General features: G+C 36.2%; 1 protein-coding gene across 4 annotated transcripts in view; it reads left to right on the forward strand.

Moving 5' to 3' along the window:
• Positions 1–14,810, forward strand: part of LOC134675054 (sex determination protein fruitless-like) — an 80,336-nt gene that overhangs the window by 27,912 nt on the left and 37,614 nt on the right. The window lies entirely within an intron of this gene.

Raw genomic sequence — 14,810 nt, forward strand, 5'->3', positions numbered from 1 at the left:
TTAGGGCTCCTCTACACGATGGGCCAACGCCGGCCACTCCAAGGGACGCATGTATGCGTTAGAGGGAGCAAGTGATATTGCCATCTCATTCTACCACATGGCTGTGTCCCTTGGAGTGGCCGGCGCTGGCCCATCGTGTAGAGGAGCCATTACAGTTTTGTGGAGGCCACCACTACCCACACCACGCACGGAACCGAATATGGCGTTTTATTTATGACACAACTGTCCGAACCAACCTAAGACACGATCGAAGGAAATAGCTCGTGGACCAGTAGCATAAATAAATAAAATATTAGATTTGACTCACAGCAGTGCTTTTGTATCACCTTACAAAAGACTTTTCAAAAAGTATCACTAACGTATGTCAGCTATTATTTAATCTTCATGTATTGATCAGTTCCATCTTTTCCAACTAAATGCGTTTTCCAGTCCACCAAGTCTGTAATTGTGAAACGGTGGAACTAAGCCTGGGTAGATGTAGATATATCTCGAGTTCTGGAAATTAAAGTGATTATAACCAGTATGCTGAAGTTGGGAGTTACGTTCTTTCGTGTTTGGGTTGTCGCGGCGGCGCGCAAGTGTGGGTGCTCCACGTGTAACGCGGGCTTCTGTCGCCCGCTGCACTCCTGGTACCTCGCGCCCGACGCTGTAAACGATCTAGTTTGCGGGAACTTTGAAGCGGAAAATTCATCTGGCACAGTCACTGAAGTTAACGCAAATACACACAATTATCTCGTAGAAAGTTATGCTTCAACAAAGATAAGTCAACGAGATACCTACTTACATAACTTTATTTGTACAAGTCGCAGAATAACCAAAATTCTCAAATACCTGGAAAGCTTAACTCAATTAAAAAGTAGTTTTTGTATTAGAGATAAAATTATATTTACTGACATTATTTTAATACAAATTAAGTACCTATATGTTTACAAAACTAAGGTACGAATTTCCATGATCGCGGTAAGCCCTCTGGATTCCTTTATCTTGCAACCAATAAACACTATTCCTTAATGCATCTGCAATATATATGATGCACGTATATGTCTTGAACAGATAGCTACATCATGGTGACCGCAAATTTCATATCAGTGCCATGCAAGTTCACGAACACCGCCATCTGTCTCGCCGTGAATACTACGTACTGCACATTTAATCGGAGTAGGTCAAACTATCAGCACGCACTAAATTTCGCGAAACCTCATTCAAGTGTAACCTACATACGGTAATAAACGAAAGCCGGTAGGTATAAGACGTACTTAATTGTCAAGAGAGTTTTGATGCCTAGGTACACAGTACTATAATATTGCATTAAGTATCATGTACTTACATAATGAGGTGTTACATTACATATAGCCAGTTCATGACACCCTGTAAGGGCACACAATAGTACAGTTCTATTCTATTAAATAATGCTAGTCTACATATAATTAAGGTAACATATTAAATTAACGTAATCAGTACCTAAATTTAATAACCTATCAGTTAGTTTCATAAATTAATTTAGAAACTTCAACAATAGCATCGTCAACAATTACCCTTAAAATAAATGGCTGATTTAATAAATGTGTCATGTGTTTTTAACTATAGGACCAAACATATAGTGACATGTACTTTCTCAGAGCTAACTTAAATTGGTAATATTAATAACCTTTATTACCGATCTATGAGTGCTCTTACTATTATAATCAATCCAATGCGTAACCCGAGATTGTAACTATATGTACGATGTACAGGACACCGATACTTGGCTCACTCTTGGATTGTAAATACTTAAGTGGTGTGACTTTAGTTCCGTAGCTTGGCGTCAAACGCAGTCCTATCATTCAGTATACATTTTATATCTCGACTGCTGGCTAGTTCCCAGTATAATTTGATCGCAAGGCTCGTGACAATATCGCAAAATCTTAGGTCAGATATTGTGACTGTTTTGCCAATGTTCTGTCCCACCACGCTTGTCAACCCTAGGTTCCATTGATAAAATCGTATTTTCTTGCAATAAAGTATACTTTATACATTTTTTCCGTTTATGGGTGGCGAGGCAGTGTTTTCTGTAAGCTTTGTGAATACACAATGTGGCACGGGAACGAGTATTGATGTCACATCGGACGCAACGTGCACTTACAGCGTCGCTCTGCGCCGCCAGCTCTAATTTTAATCGCTTACCTATCACTCTTCAATAGCGATCCAGCTTAAGTGTGATCTCTGATTAAACGTATTTGCTAAAGCTCTATAGTTTAGGTATATTGGTCCGCTCGAGTCTCGATGAGCGCTTGTTATAACGCCGCCAGTCAACAGTCTAGCCTCAGCCTCTGTATATTTTATCACTGGCGACCCGCTGGACGCGTGCCTCGTAATCTCCACAAAAATTAAGCTTATGATATTTGTTTCAAACGTTTATTTTTAGAAATATATTTTAATGATTTATTATATGTTTACTTTTAGATGAACTAGATTTACTTTAATCAGTACATTTGCTACGCTACGTTTGGTATGCTAAGTGCAATTTAATGGGGCTTTAAGGTGGGGGATCCCATCGGATGCTGTTAATGAGGGAATCATAAGATATGTTGGCTGCTAAGATAATTATTGTGTTAAGCAGTATTTATTAAGGCATTACCTATTGGCAACATCCAATGGGTCCAGCAGCGTTTAAGCGGTTCTTACATGCCAACTAAAGGGTTGAGAGGGCGCGAGACTTGTTTACCTACATATATATACATATAATTAGTATCTATATTTAGCTTATACGCGCCACCGCGTTAGGGTATATTATTGAATTTAAATAGAAGGATTTAAAGATTTTATCGACTAAACGTATCACACCATAAGTACATATACCAATACATATTTAAGACAATAATGCGAAACTGCCATGGTATCAAAGTAAATATTCGACATAATGTAATTTAATAAGATTCAGTTATTTTACATTGGTATTCAGTCGGTATAATTCTTTCCCTAAACAGAAAAGCCAGCGGACCTCCGGCTGATTTCTTGACTCTGCGCCAACTGACTTGCAGCCAAACTATGTTACTTTACAACATATATTTTGAATGAAACCATGGTTTTACATGGGAATGTTACGAAATATAAGTTCGATTCAACAATGAAGAAAGTTGGTTTCTACATATAAAGATCGCAAGAAGCTATTCTAACCTTTAGATTCTTTATAATTAACAGCCGTATTCGAACAATGAGATACGTCAAATACTAGATATTGAAAAGATATGGAATAGATATGTCAGTGTCAAAAATCTGACGTTTTTGTTTGAAGAAATGTCAATTTTGACACTTGTTTGACACTGACATATCTAATCAATATCGTTTCAATATCTAGTATTTGTCGTATCTCATTGTTCGAATACGGCTGTTACTTAATGAGAAAAAGTTTATTGACCTCCCATCCGCACAATAGAAAGATAGAAACCCATCAAAAATGGATTTTCGTTGAACTAAACGATGAATTCATAAATCGAAAACCTAATAACAAAAATACCTATGGAATTATGGATGTGACAACCCCATCCCGTACTGGTTTTCATCAGTAGGTACAATCAGTCAAAGCAGGACAGCTTGTGACGAACCGATCAGCAGAAGCCACTCAACTTACGTGAGTGCTTTTGGGGGAGACCTGTCGTCCGTTGTGTGGGTGAGATAGAAAGTTCTAGCTACCTACCTAGAAATGCTTCAGTTGATCGTCATATGTAGCCGGTAGACGGTATAAACCGTTCAGGGGCGAGTTGGCTATGGGACTATGGGTACATATATATGAATGAATTCCATTCATAAAAATCACAATTTTGCAGCTCGCTGTAGGTACACATATACACAGTCTACACGGAGGACAAGTCACTATAATTATTTTCTTCATCTTTTTTACTTGGCGGGTCTTCTAACTCGCCCCTTAAAACTCGTTACATTTTTAAAATGGTCTATATTTTTTAGCTCCGCGCACGCCCAAACGACCGCACTATTGTTCCGGCCACGGAAGATCAAGGATAGTGATATAATCAAACGATGTTGCGGCATAACGTAGGTAAATCATAGCAAATGTTATACCAGTTTATAAATAGGTGGTGACACTACAAATGAGATTGTCCATATATGCAACACCCCTCTCTTGCAGAGTCACAAACAGTTTCTCAAGATGTCGGAACCCAAGCACTAGTGAGGCTGTAATGCTAGAGACTATTGTTTCTGCTCTACGATTACACAAGAACACTTTCAAGTGCAATCGGAGGCTCCCAATAATCACCTCAGGTCGTGCGATACGTCACCTGCACGAGTGCAGGCGAGTTAGGTTCTCAAACATACTATTGTATCCTGACCACTAGACCCGTCTGTGACTATATGTAACAAGGGCGTTCGCCGTGATCTAGTTTATCTTTACCTTTGAATCGCCCTTGCTTGGTAATAGATTGATAGATCCAGAGTGGTCACTTCTATTGCCACCAGTATAAGTCGCCTGCAGTTCCGTAAGATTTTGTAGAACTAGAGGTCAGTTTTACTGGTGCACCGGAGTTAAACGCTTTGTAACTGCTTTGAATCGCGCCGGTCCCGGTATGGAGACGGCACTTACCTGTAACATGCGGTTTGGTATCCAATAGTCGAATAACATAGACTAGAAATCCTCTAAACCGAGTTTAAAGCAATTATTTCATACAACCGATGATGCCAAAAATGCGGGGGTGTACGGAACGAGGTGAGCGAAGTTCCGTGCCGTGATTGTTCCGTTCAAAGACGGACGTCACACAAAGACACTTTAGAATCTTTCGATTCGAACATGGAGTAGAATTACCGTTTGCGTGGCAGTGGGGGTAGCGCGACTATGCTCAGTCTGGTGGATGTCTTGTCTGTGTCGAATAAACACAGTTAGAACCATGACCGGTCTGTGTGGAAACGCATTTTTATCTGAAACCGAGTCAATTTAGTATGACATTTTGACGTATTAGGTTTAAATTGAGCTAGATTTGATTGAAATAGTAGATTGTTAACCAAGGGTTGAAAGGCACCCATTTCTGTCGAGGTAGTTTGGCGCTCGAACGCAGTGAGAGCGCCAATAGTCCGAGACAGAAATGGTGTCTTTCACCCGAGTTAAACACTCTACTTTTCATATCGAATGCGAGGAAACCAAACAAGACAAGGCAATTTCACAAAATCAGTAATGGAAGTACCTAATAGATCTACGGCCATAATTTATTTTCCTTAAGACTTACTTGCAATCGGAGACTTTATATGTGTGAAGAATAAGTAATAACCCCTAGCGAAAATCATTTAGATTGCAATATTTACGAAAACACACATTTTTAACAAACTGCAGTAATTTTTAAATGATTTGTTCATTATAGTATGAAAATCAGCGGGATTGCCTCTTACTTTTTAATTTTATACTTTTTCGTTCTAAAAGCCGCAACAGACTACCGGACCGCATCGCGACCTTGGTGCGCCGCACCACGTAATAACATAATAAAAGTATTTTAAATGTTAAATTTAATAACAATTTAATTAACAATATAAGTAATTTTTATCTTGTATTTTATTTTATTGTCATGAATATAGTGCTAAATAACTTTAAAAATCAATTTAATATCGTACAAACTATTAACTGTGGCTGTATAAGATTCTGCCTTTGCTCATTTACGCAAGTGTAAGGTTTAAAAAATATTTTTGGTGTATTCCTTTTGGTTCCCGCCTTAAATGAAATCGAGTAAATAGAATTCAACGAAAGGAATCAAGAATAATTTGTTTTTAACAATTCACTTACATATTTTTTTATAAAAAAAGGATCAACGTGGTATTAGTAAAATTAAACAATTAAGTACCAATTGTTTCAGGCGAGGAAATAAAGACACTATTTTTCCCATTTTGTTTCCACCCAGTTGTTCGTGGGTCGGGGACGCAGAGGAGTACACCACTTTTCTGCACTAGAGCATAAACGTATCACTTTCTGCGCACCTTTTAGAACAACAACGACCAACTTTCAGAGCATGAGATATGAAAACATAATTTATTTTTCAAGTAGACATATTACAATGCGCTTATGAACATCGTGTTGAGCTATCTTTATACTTGAAAACAAAATGTGTAAGAACTCGTCGCGCTTATTATCTGATTGTATTTAAGCACTTACGTGTTGGCGTAATTCACAGATAGTGTATCAAAAAGCACATAAATTTATCATGATGATGATATTTTTGCAGCTCGTATTAGCCTGCTGCTTCCTGTTTTTCCAGTACAATGCGATAGTTGGAAGTCGATTGTACTTCGCCGCAGACCCGAACGGCGCGATTCAGGAAATGAATTAGACATTCACTAGATATGAAATAGTAACGATATGTGACGTTCCACGGCAAAAGGTACCTTATGGCCGCAATAATATTAATAGAGCGGCGTTAATAATAGCATAAGCGATCGTTACTATTTCATATCTAGTGAATGTCTAATTCATTTTCCGAATCGCGCCGGAAGTCCGCTATATTTTGTCTTACACGAATCATAAATTTTCAGACAGTTTTAACTCGGCCGTCTGTCGTCAACTCCAGACGTAAATCTAACAAGTTATTGTGGTATCTAAAGTCTGCTGCAGCTACGCGTGTTCTCGAGAACACTCAGACGCGTGTTCTCGTGTTCTGAGAATGGTTTAAATATCAGCTTCAAATTAAGAAAAATCTAATTAATTAAATTATGTGCGAATTAATTCATGGGGACCTTATTCTCGAATGTGAATATGATGGCACAAAATGATATGACAATTATATTGGTTGCGTAATTTGCCCGTTCTACCACACCACCACACTACACCCTTCCTTGCGGTCATACTATCACATCATACCACACCCCTACACCACACCACTACACATTACACCACACGACCTAACGTGTGTTTGCACCACAGATGTGGTGTAGGGGTGTGGTATGATGTGGTAAAAACCGGTCAAGTGCGAGTCGGATTCGCGTTTCTAGGGTTCCGTACATAAGTCCGACTCAAGCTTGACTGCACATTTGTAATAGGTTTTCTTGTCATCTATAGGTAAAGAAGCAGTTTCGGTCATTCCCCCCTCCCTTTGGTCATCTTTTGGCTATTTTCTTAAATAACTCCGAACCTATGTATTTTAAAATTATTAAAAAACATGTCCATCTTTGGGTCACTAATTTACATATAATATGTGTACTAAATTTCAACTTAATTAGTCCAGTAGTTTCCGAGAAAATAGCCTGTGACAGACGGACAGACAAACAGACGCACGAGTGATCCTATAAGGGTTCTGTTTTTTCCTTTTGAGGTACGGAACCCTAAAAACCATATACCTAAGTACATATAATGTTTTTTTTTGTGTCTGAACATTCCTAACATAGGTAATAATTATAATGAAATGATCTCTTTCTTATTACTAGCTTGATGTAAGTGTAGGTACTTAAATTAAAAACAAATCAATGTCAATGTTTTTGACATGTACCTACGTTTACATGTACGATCTGAATTGAATTTATTGAATTGAATCAATATGAAAATATTTTAATTTGCAATACGCCTCACAGCTCACAGCCGTCAAGACAACTTTACACGACTTGGCTACACCCATTTAATTGTTTGCTACGCCGTAGCGACTCACAAATCAGCGATAAGCGATAACTAGTTCTTAGCGAATGAAAAAGTTGAAAAGGAAAATTTGTACAGTCGCCATCAGATATATCGGAGCGGCTAGGGATCTCACATATATCTGAACACGCCTCTATTGTCAAGGCGTTAGAGCGCGTGTTCAGATATTGTGAACACCTTGGCCGCTCCGATATATCTGATGGTGACTGTAATAGCTAGAGAAAAACATTATTTTGGGAGTTTTGTGACTTTTGGGTCAATCAGACGCGTTCGAACAACAATAGTCTTATTAACTGGACGCGGCTTTTATATAAGCTAAAACTATTATGATCCTATACCGCATGTTGTAGTGACGCGGATTCATGATTGTACCATTGTTTCAAACGCGATGCGTTCCAACAATTGCACCCATTGTTACAAATCATGTAGCACCTACAACCACTGTAACTCATCGGTCTGTAACTTTTTACTCAACTACGGGAAGGGTTGTCTTTTTAGCCATATAGGTATCCTATACAATACATACATGTTACATTTATATAAACATGCCCACATATATGTAAAATGTATGCATGTTTATATCGTTGTTTCACCCAAACGTCGAAATTAATGTAATGATCCAATTTTATTAAATAGTATTTTTTTGAAGTGAAAACTTCTTTAGCGGCGCTGTGCACGTTTTGTGATGGGAAAAAATGTTAAACTTGCGACAGGTCACCTGACCGTAAGATTCGTAAGACGTAAGACGGACACGTTTTCACTTCTGCTGGAACTCCAGAAGTGCAACCCCGTTTTTTTTGTTATTTTTGATAAAATCCACATTTTTAATCGAATTTTAAAAATGAGAAGGTTGTGTACGAATAAAAAAGGTATTACAATATGGTATTTTTAAATTATTCTTTTTAATTTAAGGAAATCATGTCATTAATCTGTATCGAATGTTAACAGCCCGTTAATCTCCATTGCGTTAATTTGTAACGTTTTTTAATTCTTTGAATACGCCCACCATACTGCGGTTGCGTCGAAAAAATATTGTGTAGAATCACGAATAGGAAGAATCCCGATTGCGTTAAAATAACGCCTGTATGGAATCACGAATGTAGTAAACTGCGGTTGCGTCAAAAAAATATTGTGTAGAATCGCGAATAGGAAGAATTGCGTTTGTGTTGTCGATCGCATAATACATTAAATGTATATAACGTTGTAAAAAGGTAGTAAATTACATATCACGACTATCACGCGTCATACGCGGACTACGAGTTACGTAGTAATTTCCATTTTAGTGTTGTGACAGGCATGATATTTGTTACACATTGTTCCTTTCTTTATGTAAAAAATGTTTAAATGGTGACCACCACAGCAAATTAAGGTATAATAGGATAAGCGACATTTAAAATAACTTTAGCCGTGAATAACTAGGATTAAACTCAAACACAATATCCTCGTTGCCAATTAAACTAAGATTCGGTCAAGTTTAGTCAAAGTGAGGTATATAATTACATTCGGGGCGGCGTGTAATATGTTAATTACAGTTCCATCCGGAACATTGCAGTAAAATCAGCACAGTCAAGGAATTTAATTGGGTCCGATTCGGATTTTGAAATATACATCTATTAGACATCACCAAGATACGATAACGATATGTTTAAGTTCTAACCTGTCAAATTTGACATTTGCGCGATTCTGGAGATACTCTTGAACGATTTCCACAGGATATGACTCAGAGATCCAATTCACATCTAATATATATCTTACTCTATCTAACGTAAAAGTGACATTGGTTGCCCGAATTGCGCTGCAAAAGAGAACTAGAGATCAAGAGAAGATATTTTTTGCCAGAAAAAGTTTAATGAAAGCTGTTTTTATAACCCTTAAAATAGCTACTGTAATACTCTCCGAGGTGAATATTTAGGTAGCTAAATAAAAAAAAAACAGATCTCATATCTACATTTGGGCATATCAAATTAATTGTTTGGTGTTGTGTATACCTAGGAGCCAATTTTTATCTGATTTCAGATTTGGTCCAATAGTTAAAGTTATTAAGTATGAACTACACGTAAATCAAAGGGTCGAAAAAACACCCCGTACATTGTTGGTACGTGACAGTAATAACGATTTGAGAAACGTAAAACTGTTATTGTTGGGGATGTCGAGTTCGGCCGCGGTTTTAATTAACAACGTTATAACCCGACCGCTACGTCATTCCAACCGCGGCTCAAATGTAATTCTTTGTAATTGAGCCGTGTAGGTACCTAACTGACGGGACGGCGACACCCTTTTTACTGAGCCAATTGTTATTTAATATTTTATTTCTCTAAAATAGTTTAATTGGCAGAATGAGTAATGTCGTTGACAGTTTTAGAACGAAATATTTAAAAGAGTTAATCCCGCTGATTTTTATACTTTATTCAACACTAGGTACTGCTTGTAAAAGCTTGTAAAAAACATGTTATGGTACCTATAACATAAATAAAACTAAATATTTTTTTATATTCCCGATCCCTGCTCTAAGTTTTAATTATAATCAGATAATCACACTGTAAGTGATTAAAACCCCTAATTTGTATTACACTATTAATCGAGATAATGGACTCTTAAATATATACCTAGTTAATCCACTGATCGCCAGTTTCACGGCAATTATCGAAACAAATAATGAGATTAACCCGTTAGGCAAATAGCTATATCTTAACACAAAGCGAATATGTGGTGTCCATTGTATGTCTTTGTTAGGTATGCTAATACTGGCGTATGTCCATCGGTTGACGAGCTCTGTCGCACCGCTGAAGGCTATGTCCGAGTTACCTGTAACCCGCTACAAGCTAACTGCCCAATTATACGCCTAACCCCATCATGCTTGTACAATCCCGATCTAAATACAACCTAGACTTGCACAGAGTCTGATTGAATTGTACAGTCGGCTGCAAAAATATAATGCTAACGCTTCTAAATACATAGGCAACACTGAAAGTTCTTAGAAAGACCCATTTAGAGATCATGTAACATAAAGAGGTATACCTTTTTATGTATTATGCTCTTTATATGTATTTTTTTGATGTACCTGTACCTACATATAGCATTCGGTTGCCATTTGTATTTCAGGATTAGCTAGCAAATTGAAAATTGTATGTCGAGCGTTAAATTCTAATTTTGACCCAAAAATTTTTACGTGTTACAATTTTATACGATTATCAATGTGGCCTCAGCTAACTACAGATTTACAATATGCTTCAGTTATATTCGCACTAATGCGTAAGAGTAATAGAGAGACAGCGTTTCATTGTCGTAGACCATCTTGGCTAGGCCCTCTGAGGTACTTTTAATGAACTCTAGTCTTAAGTTTAATGTGGCCTAATTTTCCTAAATACTAGTTCACCACTGCATCACATTTCGTACCTGTACCTAATTAAATTAAAGATAACATTACGGGTATGCATGAAATAATGATAAGTAGATATTAATATTAGAATGTTACTGGCTGGATTTACGATTTTGGTATCAACCGTCAATAACATTAAAGGATACCTAAATTCGAACTATAGCTTTGCGGTTGGCCGCAGCGACCCAGCGACACTTGTTTGTATGGTTTTGTATGAACGTTCCAATGGCATTGGCAGTTTAAATAAATGTGCGAGTGTACTTACACTAAAAACTGGAGGCTTATTCTAAGTGTAAAAAGGTTATGGATTTCATCTAGATTTACTTTGGATATGATCTCACTTATAAAAAGTAACATTTATGGTTGAAGAAACATATAGGTAGTTACAATGTAATAGCCCAATAGGGGTAGGTACAATGTAAGATTAATGAAGTCATAAATTACCTAATTTTACAGTACCTATATCGCTCCATTAAAGTAAATACCTACTTAATGTATGAGCACACGTGGTAGCCGCTCCGTATGACATCCCTTAACAAATAGCCACTATTGTCTTAAAATTTAAAACAATTTGAGAAACGCTAAAAGTTGAAAGCTTTAATAATATAAGGACTGGTCCAGTAAAAAAGGAGCTGTGAATTATATGGTATATTTTTTTTTGCTAATTATGTAGCAGTTATTTTTTTTGTAATTTAGTTAATATAGGCTCCTACTATAAAATAAAATATATCGATAAATATGAGATTGTTCGAGTTTTCTCATTTTTATTGTAATGTACTTTGTAACTTTTTGAACAGTACAATTTGATAATATTTGTTGGCTGTTTTCTACAATGCCACAAATGAAGTTCCAGTTTCATAACTTTTTTTATGCTTTTGAGAACTTTATCTAACGAATAAGCTATTACAATAAACTGGAATTTTTCTTGGGTAGTTAGGAAGTCTCTCCAATCTAACCTACTTATGACAGAGGTTTTTTTTTCTATGGAAGGCAAACCTCTGTAAAGATGGCAAATATACAAAAGTAGAAATTCCCTGAAACTACCTCAAAGTGAAGTGAAATAAAAAAAGTTTTATACAGAACGAAAAATAATTTAATAATGTATTAATTCGCTTATCAAACTTTTAGAAAAAACGAAATACCTTATAATTTCCTTCAAAAGACACTGTTCAAAATGTGTCATAAGACTCATAAGAGATGTAATATAAAACGCGAAAACTCTAATTCACCCTTTTGTATTAAATACGAGTGTATTTAATTGTAAAGAAAATTATCTACAGATCACTATAGAAATTAACTGCTTACAAATTATTACAAAATAAAATGAAAAATCCACATAATGTACTGCTACTGACCGATTTCATCATGACTACTGTTAGTTGTAGGTACCTAGTTCTTACGATTCTTGTAGATAGTAAAATAAGAATCTAAAGCTCAAATGGAGAAGGACGGTAAAACCACTTTACGACGAATAAGAAAGTCGTAAATTACAACTTATTTCCAATTTTTATTTGTATTTTTTCACTAAAAGCTTACATGCGTGCCAAGTTCATTGCGTTCTGTTGTATTATTGTAAGGGACCATATTTGAAGCAACGAAGCCGTACTTTAACATATACATATATAGGTACATAACCAGTATATTATTATAATTATTTATGTTTTTAATTTATTATTTCACCAAACAAATCGAATTAGCTATTTTGAGAAGAGCCTAATAAATAACTGTTTTTAGTTGAGAGGAGATGATGTTCCAGACAGACAAATATTAGTACATGGGATTATTTATTTATGTACTTACTTATTAATATTGTCTCATAACATAACATACCATCATTCAAATCAATGTTAATGAAAATCATGATTGTAAAATGTAAATAATTTATTTATTCGATGCATAGAATATAACAGCGTGGCAAATTTTTATATTGTATCGAATTTTGGTATCTGTATAATTATATAGATATTCAAACAGTACAAAATAGTACAGTGTACCTGATGTAGTTTAATTAGCACAAAGGGACACTCTTTTGTTAATCCGACAAAAGGCTCTTTGATAAAAATAAGCATAAAACATGTCGGAAATTTTATTGATACATAGCTAAATGCCCGGTGGCGAAATAAAAAAATGTTACATAAAATTTAACTTCATGGCCCAATTTTTTTTACTATTTTTAGTTTATAAGCATATAAAATTTAAATTGTGACAATAAAGTTGTCTCTTTTAAAGGTAACACCTACGGAGCGATGATCTCCATAATACTTGGCCATAGAAAGTAAAATAAATTATTTCATTACTTATTTTATTGCTAACTTTGTTGCAAAATTTAATATAATAAATTAATAAAAGAGTACCTACAAATGGCAGGCTTAACGCTTTAAGGCATTCTCTACCAGTATAAATATTAAAATGTGGCGTTACTCTCTATTACAAACTAATAGTTGTCTCTACTTAAATAAAACAAAGGCTTGATTTGGCTAGTATACATACCTACATTGCTTTTGATTGATTTGTTTATCTGAATTTCAGTCAGACACGTATTAATAATCGGCCGTGGGCCACGTGCAAGCAAATTAATTTATCCAGGTATCACTCCAGTGCACAATGCAGTCCTCACATGCATAACGATATTTGCCTCGGGTCCGTATCCCGGTGTGTCCTGTGACATGCAAATCTTGGTGATAGTATTAAATCCGATAGCAGTGTGAGTATCCCGAAGCTTGTCAATCGGTGTAACCATCCCGCGGCTTGTGCGTGCCTGTTTGGTAATCGAATACTGGATTCTTTTATTGCTTATCACTGATTGGAACCAGCGGACCAAAATCAGCGGGTCAATTCTCGTTTGTACCTTTTCCCTGTCGAATTTCATTTCACAGATTTTTGTTTTGCAGATAAGGATTCACATATGAGTTTGCCAGATTAAAAAGTTGCCTAGAATACTTTTTCAATTTTCATGCCGCCTAAGTAGCTCATTAGGTCGACAGAAGACAACATTGCGCGAGTGGCTTAAGGGGCACCTTGATTAACAGTCCGCCGGACGGTATCGGCCTGTCAGAACAAAATTTTGACAATTCCGAAAAATGACAGGCCGATACCGTCCGGCGGACTGTTAATCAGTGGGCCCCTTTATGCATAATATTATTTCACTGCTACCCTACGACTACAACCATGACAGGGCGGTAGGCAAGTCAGAGATGAGTCCTGCGGCCCCTGCTCACTATTCATATGTAAACATATTTTCTTAAATTTTAATATCCAGAGAGGAAAATAGGAAACGTTTTTATGGAGAAGCAGTGGTCCCCTTTCCTCTAATATCTGACATAAAATAAACCTTTTTTACAAGCCCATCAGAGTGTGTCATACCTATATTGAAGTGTGGGAACTTCATTGTGTAAGCTATATATATCTATCTACTTTAAAACATCGGCATTGGAGTAAAAAATTCTATTTAGTATTTTATAGAATCCTTTGTCCCATTGTTAAAAGTGTCATCCTTGTCTACTTACTTACTTAGTTGCTTTTGTAATATGTACTTATTTCAAGCCCCGATACACTCGCATAAAATAACATTTTATATTGTGACTTAATATGATAAAGAACTACGTTTGTATTCTAGTATAGTTATTATTTGATAATGATAAAAGTCCACCATAATAATCAGTCTTTACGGGCTTAAAAATGGAGAAGGTTAGGTATCAATCCACGCGTTTTATTTTTGTATGTTAGTACCTATGCAACGTCAGATACCGATATTTCTAAACCGATTTGGTAAAGAAACCGATTTGTTGAATAATAAGTTTAAATGTCCATTTCGGGGCTTCTTGCCGCACG

The sequence above is a fragment of the Cydia fagiglandana genome, chromosome 2, assembly GCF_963556715.1.
Source record: "Cydia fagiglandana chromosome 2, ilCydFagi1.1, whole genome shotgun sequence".
Lineage (NCBI taxonomy): Eukaryota > Metazoa > Arthropoda > Insecta > Lepidoptera > Tortricidae > Cydia > Cydia fagiglandana.